At 46.0% G+C, this 17,547-nt stretch overlaps 1 protein-coding gene across 2 annotated transcripts in view; it reads left to right on the forward strand.

The window, feature by feature from the left end:
• The window catches only part of LOC129864123 (astrotactin-2-like), a 485,619-nt gene that overhangs the window by 171,813 nt on the left and 296,259 nt on the right, over window positions 1-17,547 (forward strand). The window lies entirely within an intron of this gene.

Below are 17,547 nucleotides of genomic sequence, written 5' to 3' on the forward strand. Positions count from 1 at the left end.
TGTGCCATATATTCTGTGTCACTGGTTGATAATCTTACAGGAATAGGATTCAATTGACACCTCCTGGTCTTAGGCATGAAACATCAATTTTAGATGGCCCTAACAATCCATGGTGTCCCCAGCCTCACTGTCAATCGTACAGGGTGGATGGAGGTAATCATAGGGGAGGTGCAACAATTACCCAAGATGGAGGAATGAAACCCTGTGTGGCTGGTGTTAATAACCCAAAGGTGCCATGGTGCTAGGGGTTCTGAATTTGAGCCCCCCATTTCAGCCAGTCATCAGTCATACCCTATGGGATCGCATTTACCAAAGTACTCTCGTCCTGTCCCAGCCATTTGGCCATTACACCCGGAGTGCTGTGTGTGCCATTTATATGCTCGTTAGTCTAAACGATCCATTAATCAAAATGGAATATGTGCATAAACGTCCAGGGGAGATGGAGGTAGACAGTAAGGCCACTTGGGTGGGAGTGGTGACCATTAAAACTCCCACCTGTTTCAATGTTTTACCCTGACCTGTGTCACACATATATGAGGACATGAATTTGGGCTGTGGGTGCTTATATTGTGATGCTGTCAGCAATTTCTTTATGGCACTGCAATTTTAGAAGTCTTGTTTTGAAAGCCTTCAGGTTCCATAAATTCAGAGATGATTGGAATCTGTTCGATTGTTGTACTGTAAAATGCAACTGTGCTGCCACCTGTTTGCCAGTTTCAAAACCCTATATTAAGCGGTTGGATATTTAATTGGATGCAGTTAGGGTAGAGAGAGATGGAGTGAGAGAGACAGAGACAGAGACAGAGAACTTGAGAGGGAGGTCGAGAGATAGAGAGAGAGAGAGAGAGAGAGAGAGAGAGGGGTGAGCTACAGGCAGACAGAAACAGAAATACTCTGATAGAGGGCAGAGACAGAAACAGAAAAATCTGTGACAGAAACAAAGAAGTGATTCACACAGATACACATTGACGTACCTTGGACCAGTATTGGACCGAATGTAGATTTGTCTTCCCTGAGCTCAATTCCGCATGAGTGAGGAGAGAGGGGCACCCGCCTGGGGAATCTAGAGCTGGTCAGGGATCAGTGGAGCCACTGAAGAGGTTCTTCTTCCTGATGTGCACTTGGCTGGAAGTGGGCTGCCTGGGGCACTATGGCATGGGCGTCTGGCACTCCCGCTACTCTCTCACCCCGCTTGGACTTCATTCCACCTAATCAGCCCACCATGATTTCCTGCCAAGGCCAGACTGCAAACAAAAGCCAGTTAGAATGAAGCATGGTGGAATATAATATAGTGTCGCTGCCCACACACATTCATTTAGCTAGAATACTGTTTATATTAAATACATTCTATTCATAAAATTTTCTAGACTAGGCCTATATTAACTTTTATCGCACGGCGAAATTAACATCATGACATTTTCAATTCAACAAGCTTTGAGAATGTGTTATCGCAGGTAAATCACCTGGTTCACTGTTATCACAATGAAATATCAAGATCAAGCATAAGACTTCTTAGTAATCAACAATTCAGTCTTATTCACATGAGTCCTACCACACTAGAAAGCATGTTTATCAGCAAACTTCACTCTGGAAGCACCCTTGTAGACTAGTAGAAGTACCCTTGGAGACTATAACAAGCAGCGTGTTGTGTTTTTAATCTGGCCACCGTTATAACTTCTGAAAGGACATGTACTGTATATCTGTCTCTATAGTATTACTATCACTGTCTTGGATTGCAGGCTTTACTATTAGATTACACTATTGACTATGCCTAATATCGAGAGCTAGTGCTCCTCCAGAAACATTAGAAATCTGAATCTCAGAGGTCATTTCTGCTAGGATTTCTGTCAAACAGTCCGTTTGAAGCATCACACTTTAGCAACTTGCTCCATCACCATCTGTGATCAGGGATATAGTGGAGGGGAAACACACATAAAAGGCGTTTATGCACCTTTTTGTGAAATAGCGTTTACTCACCTTTTTATTTTGTTAATTATCGTTTACCCACTTATTGCGTTCCCAGCGTTGATCAATGCTCAGAACGCTAATATCCTTGATCTGAGCTCTAATCGTACCTGCCTCTCTGTGAACGAGTGGAATCATGATTCAGATATGCTCATTATGTTCCCCTACTCATCCCAGATTTGCCTTGTTAGCTCTCATTCACCACTCTGTCCAACAGCGAACTCCACCCACGGCTGAGGCCGAGACATCCCCCCCACACACATACACACACACACAAAAAAAAAGGATCTGGGAGAATTAGTCTACAACTGGTAAATAGTCGCTGATATTTCAGTCAGGTGGCTAGCTAGCTTTACAGAGATTAGTGAGCCAGACAGTGATGAGCAGATAGTGGTGAGGCTGAAGCAGGCTGCAATACAGGCTGCAATGCAGGAGGCAGAGAAGACCGAGAGAGGGACAAAGCAAGCAGATGGAGAGGCCATCCAAGCATTTGGACAGTAAAGCAAAACCTACACTTAAAAAAAGACAATTAGTGCAATTAAACAATACAGTTCTAAAAATTTGAATATCATATGGTTTATAACGGTGGTTGTTCATCTTATCTCGATCGTCCACTTGAGTTTATAGTTTACCCCTCCTTTTTCACCACTACATCACTGTCTGTCATATTTATTGTCATGAGAATAGAGACAAGTACACAAACAGGTTTTAAAGAGGATCTATCCTGTCTCAATGTTATTTTTTTACTTTTTTATTTCACCTTTTTTATCCAGGTAGGCTAGTTGAGAACAAGTTCTCATTTACAACTGTAACCTGGCCATGATAAAGCAAAGCAGTGTGACACAAACAATAACACAGAGTTACACATCGAATAAACAAGCGTACAGTCAATAACACAATAGAACAAAATAAAGTCTATATACACCGTGTGCAAATGACGTGAGGAGGTAAGGCAGTAAATGGGCCATAGCAGCAAATAATGGGTGTTGTTATCGTGACCAGTGAGCTGAGATAAGGCGGAGCTTTACCTAGCATAGACTTATAGATGACCTGGAGCCAGTGGGTCTGGCGACGAATATGTAGCGATGGCCAGCCGATTAGAGCATACAGGTCGCAGTGGTGGGTGGTATATGGGGCTTTGGTGACAAAATGGATGGCACTGTGATAGACTGCATCCAGTTTGCAGAGTAGAGTGTTGAAGGCTATTTTGTAGATGACATCACCGAAGTCGAGGATCAGTAGGATAGTCAGTTTTACTAGGGTATGTTTGACGGCGTGAGTGAAGGAGGCTTTGTTGCGAAATAAAAGCCGATTCTAGATTTCATTTTGGAATATGAGTCTGGAAGGAGAGTTTACAGTCTAGCCAGACACCTAGGTATTTGTAGTTGTCCACATATTTTAAGTCAGAACCGTCCAGAGTAGTGATGCTAGTCGGGCGGGCGGTTGAAAAGCATGCATTTAGTTTTACCTGCGTTTAAGAGCAGTTGAAGGCCACGGAAGGAGTGTTGTATGGCACTGAAGCTCATTTTGAGGTTTGTTAACACAGTGTCCAAAGAAGGGCCAGATGTATACAGAATGGTGTTGTCTGTGTAGAGGTGGATCAGAGAATCACCCACAGCAAGAACGACATCATTGATATATACAGAGATGTCCGGACAACAGGCCCTCCGATTTGACACACTGAACTCTGTCTGAGAAGTGGTTAGTAAACCAGGCGAGGCAGTCATTTGAGAAAACAAGGCTGTTGAGTCTACTGATAAGAATACGGGGATTGACAGAGTCAAAAGCCTTGGACAGGTCGAAAAAGACGGCTGCACAGTACAATCTTTTATCGATGGCGGTTATGATATCATTTAGTACTTTGAGCGTGGCTGAGGTGCACCCATGGATTGCACAGCCGGAGAAGGTACGGTGGGATTCGAAATGGTCGGTGATCTCTTTATTTTCTTGGCTTTCAAAGACTTTAGAAAGGCAGGGCAGGATGGATATAGGTCTATAACAGTTTGAGTCTAGAGTGTCACCCCCTTTGAAGAGGGGTATGACTGCGGCAGCTTTCCAATCTTTAGGGATCTCGGACAATACAAAAGAGAGTTTGAACAGACTGCTAATAGGGGTTGCAGCAATGGCGGAGGATCATTTTAGAAAGAGAGAGATTGTCTTGCCCAGCTGATTTGTACGGGTCCAGGTTTTGCAGCTCCTTCAGAACATCTGCTATCTGGATTTGGGTGAAGGAGAAGCTAGGGAGGCTTGGCAAGTAGCTGCGGGGGGTGCGGAGCTGTTGGCCGGGGTTGGGGTAGCCAGGAGGAAAACATGGCCAGCCGTAGAGAAATGGTTATTCAAATTCTCGATTATCGTGGATTTTTCGGTGGTAACAGTGTTTCCTAGCCTCAGTGCAGTGGGAAGCTTGGAGGAGGTGCTCTTGTTCTCCATGGACTTTACAATGTCCCAAAAATGTTTAGAGTTAAAGCTACAGGATGCAAATTTCTGTTTTAAACAGCTAGCCTTTGCTTTCCTGACTGACTGCGTGTGTTGGTTGCTGACTTCCCTGAACAGTTGCATATCGCGGGGACTATTCGATGCTATTGCAGTCTGCCACATGATGTTTTTGTGCTGGTCGAGGACAGTCAGGTCTGGATTGAACCAAGGACTATATCTGTTCTTAGTTCTACATTTTTTGAAAGGGGCATGCTTATTTAAGATGGTGAGGAAATTACTTTTAAAGAACAACCGGGCATCCTCTCCTGACGAGATGAGGTCAATATCCTTCCAGGATACCCGTGCCAGGTTGATTAGAAAGGCCTGCTCACAGAAGTGTTTTAGGGAGCGTTTGACAGTGATGAGGGGTGGTCGTTTGACCGCGGACCCATAGCTGATGCAGGCAATGAGGCAGTGATCGCTGAGATCCGGATTGAAAACAGCAGAGGTGTATTTGGAGGGCAAGTTGGTCAGTATAATATCTATGAGGGTGACCATGATTACGGATTTAGGGTTGTACCTGGTGGGATCCTTGATAATTTGTGTGAGGGTGTCTAGCTTAGATTGTAGGACTGTCGGGGTATTAAGCATATCCCAGTTTAGGTCACCTAACAGAATGAACTCTAAAGATAGATGGGGGGCAACCAATTCACATATGGTGTCCAGGTTACAGCTGGGAGCTGAGGGGGGTCTATAACAGGCAGAAACAGTGAGAGACTTATTTCTGGAGAGACTAATTTTTAATATTAGAAGCTCGAACTGTTTGGGCATAGACCTGGAAAGTATGACAGAACTTTGCAAGCTATCTCTGCAGTAGATTGCAACTCCTCCCCCTTTGGCAGTTCTACCTTGAAGGAAAATGTTGTAGTTAGAGATGGAAATGTTGGTGTCCTTCCTAAGCCAGGATTCAGACACGGCAAGGACATCAGGGTTGGTGGAGTGTGCTAAAGCAGTGAGTAAAACAATCTTTTCTCTTAGTCTTCATGTTTTTACATCCCTTCAGAATAACAATAGTTCCTCAATATTTTTTAAAAATCTTTCCAGCTCTCTCCCTTTCAACCACTCAGCGTGAAAGGTAAAAATGGCATGCTCTGATCCAGTGGAATATATCATAAAATAGGCCTAACTGATTACTTCTCATCAGTGCTTGACTTGAAATAGGTTCCAGTACTCATTTTGGGTGCTGGTATTGTTTATATGTAGGTGCAGGAGCTCTACAATACTTTTGAAGCAGTAGAAAATTGGAGGTGCCGGTACTCAGCTCCAGGGAGCTCCTACCCAAGTCGAACATTGCTTCTTATCCCTTGCGCAAATAGCCTTTAGCTGTGTTGTAACGGCTGTCGTCTTCCTCGTCTGAGGAGGATAAGTTAGAAGGATCGGAGGACCAATGCGCAGCGTGGTAATTGTTCATCTTACTTTAATAAAGGTGAACACTCAAAATACAAAACAACAAAAGTGACAACCGAAACAGTTCTATCTGGTGCAGACACACAAAGACTGAAAACAACCACCCACAAAACCCAACACAAAACAGGCTACCTAAATATGGTTCCCAATCAGGAACAACGATTGACAGCTGCCTCTGATTGAGAACCATATCAGGCCAAACACAGAAATAGCAAAACATAGAAATACAAACATAGACTACCCACCCCAACTCACGCCCTGACCATACTAAATAAAGACAAAACAAAGGAAATAAAGGTCAGAACGTGACGTGTCTGTCCCAAGCTCACTAGCAGATGAAACTCTGAGGGCCCAGAATATTTTTTACAATGTTTAAATCGGTAGTCGGACCCAAGTTAATAGTTGATGCAATGTTTCAAGTTTGTTGCAGATAGGCCATATGTAGCCAATGTGATATTTATTTTCATCAGGGTATTATCTGCCTGTAGGCTGCAATGTTGTCTTTATGTAGGCAATGTTTTACATTGTTGGCAATGGAATAAACTTTTTAGGTTTGTATCGTTTTAATTTAGATTTTGATATCCTTTTGATTAACCACATGACAATGATTTTGAAATATGCAGACGTTATTATAAATTAAATGAAACTGTTGCACGAAAATGTGCATATGAAAACCATAACTGGCACGCAGATCGGTAGAAATGGTAAAAAAAATTGGCATTCAACATGAGAAAGGTTGCCGACTCCTCACGTAGCTTAATATTGGCAACTTCAGCAGAGTAAAGCCAGAATCTGCGAAAGCCAGTAGGAGCAGGAGGAGGATGATCGGTCAGGATACATTTTTTTTTATTCTGGCTATCAAGATCTCTGGCTCCATCTTGAGGCATTTGTCTTATATCATGAAACTGTAAGCTTTACGCATCAGATAAGGTCAATGCATATATACAGTATATATGGAAATATACACTTTTAAAATGTTGACCAATCGATTGGTCGAAAGAACAGACGACTTTTGGTCAACTAAGATAATTTTTTGGTCCTACTCTAGACGATTCTGTGCTTCCAACTTTGTGGCAATAGTTTGGGAAAGGCCCTTTCTTGTTTCAGCATTAACAATGCCCCCATGCTCAAAGCGAGGTCCATACAGAAATGGTTTGTTGAGATCGGTGTGGAAGAACTTGACTGGTCTGCACAGTGCCCTGACCTCAAACCCATCGAATACTTTTGGGATGAATTGGAACACTGACTGTGAGCCAGGCCTTATTGCCCAACATCAGTGCCCTACCTCACTAATGCTCTTGTGGCTGAATGGAAGCAATTACCCGCATCAATGTTCCAACATCTAGTGGAAAGCCTTCCCAGAAGAGTGAAGGCTGTTATAGCAGCAAAGGGGGACCAACTCCATATTAATGTCCATGATGTTGGAATGAGGTGTTCGTCGAGCAATGTCCACATACTTTTGGTTATGTAGTGTATTGTCCCATCTACGTACATTGTGTAATTTGCTGTTGGTCCCTAACTTGCTCCATAGGGATATTGATGGTCAAACCAAGTTGACAATGGGCATTATGATCGGGTCGTGTGCAGCTGCGCTTCAAAATGATGATTACTTGGGTGCTGTCAGCTGTGGGCATGTGGGCAGGATTCAAATAAACCCAACCCACGCAAAACTTTTACGGTACCCTTCATTTAGTAACGTACCATTTTTTCCTATCATCTTGCAAATGTCCATTTTGGACAAGACTGACTATCTAGTTACACTTTGTAGTATATTTTGACACTAGAATAAATGTTTCTGACTCATATCGATGCCACATGGGCCATTTTCAAAACGAGAAGTAGCTTTTTAGGGGCAGTTGCTCAGCCACAGCTTGAATGCAGCCTGAATTTGATTACCATTGGCAGAGCAGGATAGGACCAGCAATCATGCACTTACTGTACACACACACACGCACGCACCCCCCCCCCCCCCCCCACCCCACACACACACACACTTTGAGTGTGTCAGCTGTACTCATCTGCTTGTCATGCCATGTTGTATTTTCTGCATCTCCCTGGTGCTTTCACAGCTGAAGTACGGAGAAGGCGTTTGTTTACCCACATCTATGTATAATTACAGCCTGTATTATTTTGGGTAAACCATACTTAACCTTTCAGGTTTAAACAGATGCAGAGGGGGTCACGGGTATGGGCAGCAATAGATAATTTATGCTGTCCCTCACAGACACGCACACATAGTCATGTAGATACAAACTACCACACGTCTTTGCATATACTGACTCATTCATTCACATGTTCACTCTATCTCATCCCTATACACAAAGGCAACAAAATTGTCCTTTGCAAATAGTCACTGTCATGTTAGTTGTGTTCTCAGTAATTCCCTTCCCTGCTTTCATACAAACACATGAAGAGCACACATACATACAGGTGCATGCATGAATATACATACTCTCTCATCTCTCTCTCTCTCTCTCTCTCTCTCTCTCGCTCTCGCTCTCGCTCTCGCTCTCGCTCTCGCTCTCGCTCTCTCTCATACACACCATCACTCACACTAGCCCACCTGAGCTGAAGTCCATTAGGTGTGGTACTGTGTTGATGTGATGGCATGCGTGGCAGAAGCAGAGGGTGATCTGTGCTCCCCGACAGAAAAATGATTAGCTTTTATAGTGCAGAATGAACTCATCTCTGCCTCGCCTCCCAGTGCCTGCACCACCTTAATCACTCCCATCACAGGGCAGATTGAAAAGCAGCTCCCGCTTTCTTTCCCCATGTAACCTTTCCCCCCACCCTATCCTCCCTATCCTCTCTCGCTATAGCCCTCTCTCTCTCTTTCTCTCTCTTTCTCTCTCCCACTGTATCATCCCTCTCTCTCTTCCTCACCTCCCTTTCTTTTTAACCTCTGTCCCTCACTTTCTCCCACTCCACCCACCGTCACTCTTGGTCTCCCTCTCTCTTCCTCACTCTCTCTTATTCCATCCTCACTTCCTCTCACTATGTCCTCCAACACCGCTTGTCGCTCGTCGCTTGTCGCTCTCTCTCCCATTGTCTCTCTCTCTCTCACTCTCTCTTTCTCTGTTTCATCCCTCATATTCCTCCATCCTGCCTTGTCACTTGCTGCAGACGCGATCCATCTGGGACTTTGTCAATGCAGTATGAATGACTCTTCTGCTGCAAGTAACAATGCATTATTGGAACTACTACGTCCACGTTGCGCTCAGTGTTGGTGCAAGTCAGTGTGACGTGCAAAGACAGAAGCTTTCACTATAGTAATTGACATTAAACTTGTAGAGAATGGCAAATAATTAGACTTAGTAAAGGTGTTGATTGAACCATTTCAAAATTCAGGGAGAATTTTAATTGGTACATGTTTTATTTTGAACAGCATATATTAGTTAGGAAGGGTGTGAATCTACTGCACACACATACACACTGCTTAGGAGAGAGAGGCAGATGCAGAGATGGAGAGTGGTTGAAGGTGTGACACAACTCAGATAGGCAGGTAGCCGGACTAATGAAAAACTTTACCGTCTTCACTCTATAGTTTAGCTTCAGCCTTTTTATGGAAGTGTGTTAGACACCAGTAGTGCCCTTGACATGGAAGAGAGAGCAGGCATAATGATGACAAGAGAGGAAAGAGAGGTGATACATTTCACAGTGAGGGGGGGAGTGTGGGTATGTGTGTGTGTGTGTCTGAGAGAGAGAGAGAGAGAGAGAGAGAGAGAGAGAGAGAGAGAGAGAGAGAGAGAGAGAGAGAGAGAGAGAGAGAGAGAGAGAGAGAGAGAGAGAGAGAGAGAGAGAGAGAGAGAGAGAGAGAGAGAGAGAGAGGAGAGAGAGAGAGAGAGAGAGAGAGAGAGAGAGAGAGAGAGAGAGAGAGAGAGAGAGAGAGAGAGAGAGAGAGAGAGAGAGAGAGAGAGAGAGAGAGAGAGAGAGAGAGAGAGAGAGAGAGAGAGAGAGAGAGAGAAAGAGAGAGGGGGAGAGAGAGACATGGGGAGTGAGGGTAAGGGAGAGACAGAGTTGACACATTTCAATAAGAGGTCTGAAAAACCTCTGTTCTTTGTCACAACCATGTCCTGTCTGTCTGGTACAACATCTACAATAGAAACACATGCACTGAGAGTGTGTGTTTTTGTGTGTGAACTTGTGTGTGGGAGTGCAGTGATTTTCCTGACAGGCTTGTGGCCTCTGTTTTACCACCTAATTTGTAACACTGGACTACAGCCTTCAAACTTTCGATGCACATGTTCCCTTACTAACTTGTTTTACCCGCTCTTGGAAGTCGCTCCACTTAACCATATATCTGCATGAATATCTCAGCATGTTAATGGAGTGATATTTCTCCCTCCTTCCATCTATTTTTCTTTCTTGTCTTCTCTCTCCACTTTCACTGTTTGATCAAGCGTCCGTGCTGTTTCGGCGGTCGTCTCTTGAGCTCAATTTGCAAATCAAACTGGAACACGACCCCAGTCTGTGTGTGTGTGAGGTAGATGGTGTGTGTGTGCATGTGTGTGGTCTGTACATGCGTTCCTGGGTGCGTGTGTGTGTGTATGTGTGTGTGTGCGTGTATGTGTGTGACTGAACACCTCTCCTCAGTACTGCCGTGCCACCATGACATTAAAGCCCTGATAAATGCGCAGAGATTGAAAAACAAAATGCATAATGAAGGGATTTAAAGCCGCTGCAGGATAAAGCCGCCTAGAAATAGTGCCATTTAAACTATGTCAACCAAACCACCCTCGAGAGCAAAAACTGTGACGAGATGAGAATCCTCCAACACCTGTTTTAAATGCACATTCAAAACGAGTGCTTTGCCAGAAGTCCTACGTGATCTCTTTACAGTTATAACCTACCCCAGAGATAATTCACTGTCATTACATCCCAAACCTCAGAGAGTTACATCAGATAACATACTTCTTTTATATAGTCACACTATTGCTTTTTTCCAGTACTGAAGGCCTATACATCCTCATTGTCTTCAAATACCGAAAGGACATGGCTTGTATGTGTCTGTGTTTTTTCAGCAGCGGCGGCAGAGTTAGCTTACATCTATACATCTACATTATTATTTTGATTTTATTTTTTATTGCAGTGTCAGACACAATTTAGCGGCGGTGGTGCACCACTGCTAAATGCATAGGGGAAACACTGGTCTCCATCCTAGTTTCCTCTTTGGCTTATGGATGTTTGGCTTGTTTGATCCTAGGGATCATGGTGATTAAATCTCTTAATCTTTCTGATTTGTAAAAAATTAAATAAAAATACATTTCACTTCTCCGCCAATGGAGGGACTCCCCAATGGGCACAGATGTCAATTCAACATCTATTCCACATTGGTTCAATGTCATTTCATTGAAATTACATGAAAACAACATTATTTCAACCATTTCTCCTCATCCGAGGAGGAGGAATTAGACGAACGTTACAGAATCACCCACCAACAAAGGATCAAGCAGCAGGGTAACGGGCAGCAGCGACAGCAGCAGGGGTACAAGGAGGAATGGACATGGGAGGAAATCCTAGACGGAGAAGGACCCTGGGCAGAACCAGAGGAGTGTCGCCGCCCCAAAGCGGAGCTGGAGGCAGCGAAAGCGGAGAGGCGGCATTATGAGGCGCTAGCAAGGCAGAGTGGCTGGAAGCCCGAGAGGCTCACCCAAAAATTTCTTGGGGGGGGTGGCTAAAAGGGAGTGTAGCTAGGTCAAGTAGGAGACTTGAGCCAACTCCCCTTGCTTACCGTAAGGAGCCGGTCAGGGCGGTATTGGAGGTGAGCGACGCAGAGACAGTGAGGGAGTTAATGGGGATATTGGAGGAGAGAGTTATGAGGGATGTGCTGGTTTGGTGCATGAGGCACGGCATCCGCCCGACGGAGTGTGTCGGGGATTTGATGTCGCCTGAATCAGCTCTCCATACTCGTCCTGAGGTGCGTGCTAGCCGTCTGGTGAAGACTGTGCCAGCACCACGCACCAGGCCTCCTGTGCGCCTACCTAGCCCTGCACGTCCTGTGCCAGCTCAGCGCACCAGCTCTCCTGTGGCAGCCCCATGCACCAGCTCTCTGGTGTCGACGCCACGTACCAGGTCTCCAGGTCCAGCACCCCGCACTCGCCTTGAGGTGCGTGCCATCAGCCCAGTACCACCAGTGCTTACACCATGCACTAGGCCTAATGTGCGTCTCCAGAGCCCTGTTCCTTCTCCTCGCACTCTCCCTGTGGTGCGTGTCTCCAGCCCAGTGCCTCCAGTTCCGGCACCACGCACCCAGCCTCCTGTGCATCTCCAGAGCCCTGTACGCACTGTTCCTTCTCCCCGCACTCGCCCTGAGGTGCGTGCCCTCAGTCCGGTACCACCAGTTCCGGCACCACGCACTAGGCCTATAGTGCGCTTTGAGAAACCAGTGTGCCCTGTTCCTGCTCCCCGCACTAGCCTTGAGGTGCGTGTCTCCAGTCCGGTACCAACAGTTCCGGCACCACGCACCAGGCCTACTGGGCGCCTCAGCAGGTCAGAGTCGGCCGTCTGCCCAACGCCGCCTGCACTGCTCGTCTGCCCAGCCCCGTCTGAGCTGCCTGCACTGCTCGTCTGCCCAGCGCCGTCTGAGCTGCCTGCCTGCCCAGCACCATCTGAGCCATCCGTCTGCCCAGCGCCATCTGAGCCATCCGTCTGCCCAGCGCCATCTGAGCCATCCGTCTGCCCAGCGCCATCTGAGCCATCCGTCTACCACGAGCCTTCAGAGCCGCCCGTCTGTCCCGAGCCATTAGAGCTGTCCTCCAGTCATGAGCTGCCCTCCAGTCATGAGCTGCCCTCCAGTCATGAGCTGCCCGCCAGTCATGAGCTGCCCTCCAGTCATGAGCTGCCTGCCCTCCAGTCAGGAGCTGCCGTCCAGTCAGGAGCTGCCAGAGCCGCCAGCCAGTCAGGAGCTGCCAGAGCCGCCCTCCAGTCATGAGCCGCCCTCCAGTCATGAGCCGCCCTCCAGTCATGAGCCGCCTTCCAGTCATGAGCTGCCTTCCAGTCATGAGCTGCCCTCCAGTCAGGAGTTGCCCTCCAGTCAGGAGCTGCCAGAGCCGTCCGTCAGTCAGGAGCTGCCAGAGCCACCCTCCAGTCATGAGCTGCCCTCCAGTCATGAGCTGCCCTCCAGTCATGAGCTGCCCGCCAGTCATGAGCTGCCTTCCAGTCATGAGCTGCCCTCCAGTCATGAGCTGCCCTCCAGTCATGAGCTGCCTTCCAGTCATGAGCTGCCCTCCAGTCATGAGCTGCCCGCCAGTCATGAGCTGCCTTCCAGTCATGAGCTGCCCTACAGTCATGAGCTGCCCTACAGTCATGAGCTGCCCTACAGTCATGAGCTGCCTTCCAGTCATGAGCTGCCCGCCAGTCATGAGCTGCCTTCCAGTCATGAGCTGCCCTACAGTCATGAGCTGCCCTACAGTCATGAGCTGCCCTCCAGTCATGAACTTCCCTCCAGTCAGGAGCTGCCAGAGCCGCCAGCCAGTCAGGAGCTGCCAGAGCTGCCCTCCAGTCATGAGCCGCCCTCCAGTCATGAGCCGCCCTCCAGTCATGAGCCGCCCTCCAGTCATGAGCCGCCCTCCAGTCATGAGCCGCCACTCAGTCATGAGCCGCCACTCAGTCATGAGCCGCCACTCAGTCCGGAGCCGCCACTCAGTCCGGAGCCGCCACTCAGCCCGGAGCCGCCACTCAGTCCGGAGCCGCCACTCAGCCCGGAGCCGCCACTCAGCCCGGAGCCGCCACTCAGTCCGGAGCCGCCACTCAGTCCGGAGCCGCCACTCAGTCCGGAGCCGCCACTCAGTCCGGAGCCGCCACTCAGTCCGGAGCTGCCACTCAGTCCAGAGCTGCCCCTCTGTCCTGAGCTACCTCTCTGTCCTGAGCTACCCCTCTGTCCTGAGCTACCCCTCTGTCCTGAGCTACCTCTCTGTCCTGAGTTGTCTATATTTAGGAGGGGCCTTGGTAAAGGTTCCTGGACCATGGTCGGGGGCGAGGGTCGCCACTCAAGGGACGCTAAGGAGGGGGACAAAGACAATGGTGGAGTGGTGTCCTCGTCCTGCGCCGGAGCCACCACCGCGGACAGATGCCCACCCAGACCCTCCCCTTGAGTTTTAGGGGTGCGCCCGGAGTTCACACCTTGAGGGGGGGGGGGGGGTTCTGTCACGTTCCTGACCTGTTTTCTGTTGTTTTTGTATGTGTTTAGTTGGTCAGGGCGTGAGTTGGGGTGGGCATTCTATGTTATGTGTTTCTATGTGGGGTTAAATGTGTTGCCTGATATGGTTCTCAATTAGAGGCAGGTGTTTGACGTTTCCTCTGATTACCATATTAAGGTAGGCTGTTCTAACTGTTTGTTTGTGGGTGATTGTTCCTGTGTCTGTGTCCGTTGCACTACACGGGACTGTTTCGTTTGTTCATTCGTTTGGTTAGTCTGTTCCTGTTCGTGCGTTCTTCGTGTTATTGTATGTTCTCATGTTCAGGTCTGTCTACGTCGTTTTGTTGTTTTGTAGTTATTCAAGTGTAGTTCGTGTCAGTGTTCGTCTTGTTTAATAAATTCATTCATGTCTTCATACCTCGCTGCGTGTTGGTCCGATCCATGCTCCTCCTCACCCGAGGAAGAGGAATTAGACGAACGTTACAAGAAGCCAGTCAATGGCCCTTCGAGAGCTTTCCAAATCATTTGGCCTCTGATTGTGTTTTGTGAACTAAACCTCAGAAATATTTTAGATTGTCCTGGCAACTTTGATGGGGATAGGGGCGCAATTGTATTAGTCATTTCATGCAATTCTACACATTTGCCATAGGGTGGAGAGAAATGTTTGCAATTTTTAACATGATATCTGAGTGAGACTGACTAACAAAATCGAAATTGCACCTGTTCTAACTTGCAACAGTAAGTAGAGAGACAGACTGAAGTGTATCCGAGGGCCTTCAAAAGGGGCCTCCACTCATAAAGACAAGAGAAACACAGGTGAATGAGCTAGCATTTCAGAATGCCTTGACAGTACTAGGACATGCATAAGGCCCCTGAGACATGTGATATATAGGATAATGGATAATGGCTCTATGACATTTCCCATTCCGTCAGAGGTAACAACTTATAGGTCTGGCCTTAGCTATCTTTTCCATTCCCTGGATACTCACAATGAAACAATTAAAGCCCTCATCAATCCTCCCCCTAATTGTACGTGACAGAAATCGAAATGCAGGCGGCAGACGGTGCTTAAGGAAAAAGAAGGTATTGGTCTCTAACTGAATTAAGCAGCTCAGGGTGATGAATTTCCACTCACATTATGTAACTAAGGCCAGAAAAAAGCATAGCGTTTGAGTTCTTCAGGAACACCCCTCTAAATGTTCCACCAACATTTGCTGTTTGAATATTCTATTTAATGTTATTATCTCTTTTGCCCACTGCTGTAGGCTATTTGTTTTTCTCAACTATTTTGAGAAAGAGAGCACAACTCTGTATTGGTGTAATAACGGAAAAGATAAAACATTACACTGACATAAGTTACCTATTTTTGTTGTCAGATGTCACAGATGGACAGACACGTAGGAAATTGTGTTTCTCCTGATCTGAAATACGCCTACTGTTCCTCTAAAGCGTGGCTGGTTTTATTGCCAATGATGGAGAGGTATTTTATCTCACCCAAACCTTTTTTTCTTGGCAAACGTCAAGCAAAGGTAGATTAAATACCTTATTTTATTGACTGCATGAATATTTCAAGCCAGAACTCGTGAAGGACTGTCTGCGTCATAAAGATTTGACTTGTAGTTAAAAGTTTTTTCTGGAAAAGTTTGAGTCATTATTTTGCTCTGTTGCCCACAAACTGTTTTATTTGGAAAAGGACTCAATGTGCTGTAAAATTGGGTATAAATGTATGCATCATGTTAGAATACGGTGTGTTAAACATGAACACTGTGGGATGGAGAGAACGAGAAACAAATGTTCAGAGAATGAGGGAACATCCCTATGGTTTAGGCTACCAAGGTAAGATTGAACTAGGCAGACTCAAATTTCTACCCAAAGGTTTCGTTCCTATCCTGTAGTGGAGTGGATGCAGTGTTGAGGAGCTCATAAACACTCACCAATAGCCTACTGACAAGGTCGATGTTTTCTTTATTTCATTTACTCTCTTTTCATTTTCATATAGATATTTTTTTTGTTTACGTTGCCGTGCTTCACTTGTCTGTCCTGTCTCCTGCTAATTAGTGAATATGTTGTTGATACAAGTACTCCACTGTATATACTGTATGATCGGTACATGTGTTTACCCAGTGTTATGTATGCCTTAGGCATGATTATGATTCACAAAGGTGTTTTGCCTTTTAACTGAAAATAATTAAATCCCGCTAGATTGTGGGCCATTTTGGAATGCACCAATGTGTTTACAAGGCCATGGGGGAGGTGAATATATACCTGTGTGAAGACAATTGGTCAATTTTGCCAAATACAGAATTGGTCATGGAATGCCTACTTACTGTAGGTCTAATCCTTTAGATTTTGGACCCTTTGGTTTGTTGTTGTCTTGAATTGTTTTCTAACTTTGTATCACAATCATTTAACTTGGCTTCCTGCTAATGTTGAACAGTGGGATATAGCCTACTGTATAATACTGTAAGGAATTCAGGGGGTTGCCCTAACCTTTTATAAATACACTGAACAAAAATATAACAGCAACATGTAAATTGTTGGTTCCATGTTTCATGAGCTGAGGAGTATTTCTGTACTAAAGCCCTTTTGTGGGGTGAAACTCATTCTGATTTGCTGGGCCTGGCTGCCTAGTGAGTGGGCCTATGCCCTCCCAGGCCCACTCATGGCTGCACCCCTGCCCAGTCATGTGAAATCCATAGACCTAAATCATTTATTTAAATTGACTGATTACCTTGTATGAACTATAAATCAGTAAAATCTTTGAAATTGTTGCATGTTGCTTTTATATTTCTGTTCAGGTTTTTATGGGTATTATGACACGTCCACTGTGGGGTTATATTGAGGCTGTTCTGAGGGCAAGGGGGGGGGGGGGGGGGGGGGGGTGTGCAACTCAATATTAGGAAGATGTTCTTAATGTTTGGTATACTTTGTGTATATTGTATCTCTTTGTTATGGTGAAGGTTTGGTCTCTTATCGTCCTAAGGCTTCCTGCTGCATTCTGATTCTGCAGTTCATCATACGTTTTATGTGTGCTGCAAAAGCTTTATTCAAGGGTTAAAAGGGAGCATGCCTTTCAAGTGCTTCGCTCCATAACACACCTTCAAGTGTGCACCTAGCGAGCCCATGCAATCAGGCAAACAGCTTGTCTATTCCAAAGCGTTCAATTGTCCTGCCAGCCTGAACATTTCACAAAGTGAGACATCTAAGAAAACCTTGCCATCAAATTCCTAATTGATGGAAAGGCTAATTTTGTTTTCCCTAAACATAATTAATTCCAAGGACCCGCGTGTGAAAGCTCTATGCGCTTCTGTCTCTTTGGTGCGCTTTTCCGCGAGGCGGCAAATTGGCACATTTAATCCGGTGTTTCAAGTAGATTTACTAATTCACAACACAACATGAAACGGCTTGCCCCAAAGACAGGTAAGCCTAGGCATTTTGTGGTAATTGTGCTTTTAGTTTCTCACAGCCTTTCTTCTTTACGGAGAGATTGTGTTTGTAGTCCTTGAGAGATTAGATTTATGCAAAATGATTTTAGGAGGAGTTGAGAAACTTTGAATAGGCCT

This window comes from Salvelinus fontinalis, chromosome 10 (genome assembly GCF_029448725.1).
Source record: "Salvelinus fontinalis isolate EN_2023a chromosome 10, ASM2944872v1, whole genome shotgun sequence".
In the NCBI taxonomy this organism is placed as follows: domain Eukaryota; kingdom Metazoa; phylum Chordata; class Actinopteri; order Salmoniformes; family Salmonidae; genus Salvelinus; species Salvelinus fontinalis.